Raw genomic sequence first — 3,209 nt, 5'->3', positions numbered from 1 at the left:
CACAGACCTTCGGGTCCATAGCTAGTAGCTAGATGGCTTCTTCTCTCTCTTGGATCTTCAATACAAAGTTCTCCATGATCTTCATGGAGATCTATCCGATGTAATCTTCTTTTGCGATGTGTTTGTCGAGATCCAATGAATTGTGGATTTATGATCAGATTATCTATGATTATTATTTGAGTTTCCTCTGATCTCTTATATACATGATTTCGTATCCTTGTAATTCTCTTCAAGTTGTGGGTTTTGTTTGGCCAACTTGATCTATAATTCTTGCAATGGGAGAAGTGCTTGGTTTTGGGTTCATATCGTGCGATGTCCTCACCCAGTGACAGAAGGGGTAGCAAGGCACGCATCGTGTTGTTGCCATCAAGGGTAAAAAGATGGGGTTTATATCTATTGCATGAATTTATCCCTCTACATCATGTCATCTTTCTTAAGGCGTTAATCTGTTTGTTATGAACTCAATACACTAGATGCATGCTGGATAGCGGTCGATGTGTGGAGTAATAGTGGTAGATGCAGACAGTATTGGTCTACTAGTCTCGGACGTGATGCCTATATGTATGATCATTGCCTTAGATATCATCATGACTTTGCGCGATTCTATCAATTGCTCGACAGTAATTTGTTCACCCACCGTAATATTTGCTATCATGAGAGAAGCCTCTAGTGAACACTATGGCCCCCGGGTCTACTTCACTTCATATTTTCAGCTCTACACTTTCACTTTGCTGCACTTTCCGCCTTCAGATCTCACCTTGCAATCAATCGTGAAGGGATTGACAACCCCTTTATACCGTTGGGTGCAAGTTTGTTTGTTTTTGCGCAGGTACTTTGGAGACTTGCCTTGATACTCCTACTGGATTGATACATTGGTTCTCAAACTGACGGAAATACTTACTGCTACTGTGCTGCATCACCCTTTCCTCTTCAAGGGAAAAACCAACGCAAGCTAAAGAGGTAGCAGGCGCAGGGCCGGGTCCTAGGCCACGAGCAGTGATGACAGGGCCCTGGTCATTTCATCAAGGCGGCCGAACCCGACAGCGCACTGGGCGACTGCTACTGGTAGGGCCGGCCGGACGGGCCGGTCGATGTCCGCTAACACAGTGGAGTGGGCCAAGCTGGGCCACGCCCTGGGGTCGACCGAGGTGAGTTCTTCTACCGGCGGGTAAGCTCTTGTGTCGGTCGGTGCGCGCACGTGATGGCGCGGTACCACGTGGGCATTACGTCTTTCGCCCAATCGACGTTGCACAACTTCATGCTCGTATAGAAGGCGGTTCTAGTGGGGGCGTGCTAGCTCACCCACTAGATGTAGTCCCCGAGATTCGGTCTGGCTGCGCGGCTACACGACAGCCGGGCCAAATCTTTGTCTTCTGATCCTTTTCTTGTGATCTCTTCTCCGACTGAAGCGATGAAGCGCGACACACTCTTCAAGGAGGTGACTACACTGTACCGCTGCACCAAGAGCTCGTACCTGAAGGCCCAGGAGGAGCTTGAGCTGCAGGCGGCCGAGGTGCAGAAAGCCCAAGGTAAGCCATTGGATTGGTAAGTGCGCGCGAGTGCACCGATTGGGTGTAGTCCCTGAGATTCAGGCGTGTTGCACGGCTGCATGGCAGCCGGGCCAACTCTTTTTGCCGTTGGTGTTACTCGTGGATCCGACTACTATGGACGAGCTTTTTTGTAAAGGGGTCGTTTCTAAGGCCGAGGTGGTAGAGCTGTGTCGCTCCCTTGCTGACGTCCGCGTCAAGGGCGACGAGGTTACCGAAGACCACGACCGGCTAGGGAGGGATCTGGAGGCCGAGGGAGCGGTTGCGGGGCAGTTGAAGGCGCAGGTGGAGCGGCTCACCGAGGCGCTTCAGCAGCACACGACGACCAAGGACGCAGTGTTGTAGGCGTCGGTCACCAGCGGGGAGGAGGCGGCGACTCTCCATGTCGAGGTTGCTTGGCTCAGGGAGGAAGTCCGCCAGGTGACACCAGCCAAGACGAGGGCGGAGCGGGAAGAAGATGAGATCTTCGAAGGTGAGTGCTTGTCCTTTTTCGTTGTGTTTCGCTCGTGCTTTCTCTTATCATTTTTATTTTTATTTGGGCCAGCTCGCTTTACAGAGACCCAGGCACGGGCGGAGCGGGTCGTGGAGACCCGCCGGGAGGAGCTGCGCCTGGAGGGGTGCGAGCCGGATGCTGATGCCTGCTAGGGTAAGGAGGTGGTGGTCCATGCGTGTGATACCTGGTTGGCCTTCTTGCGGGTTCTCTATGACCGGCTTCAGACGGCTGGCGGGAACCTCGTCCACGCCCATTGCCCGACCAGGCGACGGGGATTCCCGTCGGTCGGGTCGAAGGGTGGCTCGAGCACGTCGTGGATCGATTCGACGCATGGAGGGCATTGGCGGCAATGGGTGGCACCCGGATGGCACTGACTTTCACCCTCTCTTGGTACTCGGGTATTAACCTGGACCAGCTCACCACCATGCGGGTGGAGGCGTAGGTGGACTTGATACGGTGTGCTGAGTCCATTGGCTTTTGGGCCAACGAGCTCGCCATCTATGCCTCGCTAGACATGTAGTACCCCGAGGTGGGGGAGGACGGTGCACCATCTCGGAGGACGAGTTCGGCATCCCGATCACCGGCAGCGATGAGGAGGTTGGATCCATCTCGGAGGAGCCTACTGCCGATGACAAGGTCGGTGAGGTGGGCGCCGGAGGGGCAGACGTTGTTGGGCAATGTTGCATGGGAAACAAAAAAATTCCTACGCACACGAAGACCTATCATGGTGATGTCCATCTACGAGTGGAGATTAGATCTACATACCCTTGTAGATCGCACATCGGGAAGAGTTAAGAAACGTCGTTGATGTAGTGGAACGTCTTCACGTCCCTTGAATCGTCCCACGATCCGTTCCGATCTCGCGCCGAACATACGCCACCTCCGCGTTCAGCACACGTATAGCTCGACGATGATCTCGGCCTTGTTGATCCAGCAAGCAAGACGGAGAAGTAGATGAGTTCTCCGGCAGCGTGACGGCCCTCAGGTGGTGGTGATGATCTACTCCTGCAGGGCTCCGCCCGAGCTCCGCAGAATCCGATCTAGAGGTAAAACTGTGTGGTATAGGCTAGAGTTGCACGTGGCAAAGTTGTGTCTCAAAAAGCCCTAAACCACCACTATATATAGGAGGGAGGGGGAGGGGCTAGCCTTGAGGGACAAGTCCCTCAAGG

This window comes from Hordeum vulgare, chromosome 2H, assembly GCF_904849725.1.
Source record: "Hordeum vulgare subsp. vulgare chromosome 2H, MorexV3_pseudomolecules_assembly, whole genome shotgun sequence".
In the NCBI taxonomy this organism is placed as follows: domain Eukaryota; kingdom Viridiplantae; phylum Streptophyta; class Magnoliopsida; order Poales; family Poaceae; genus Hordeum; species Hordeum vulgare.
This window is presented reverse-complemented; position numbering follows the sequence as displayed.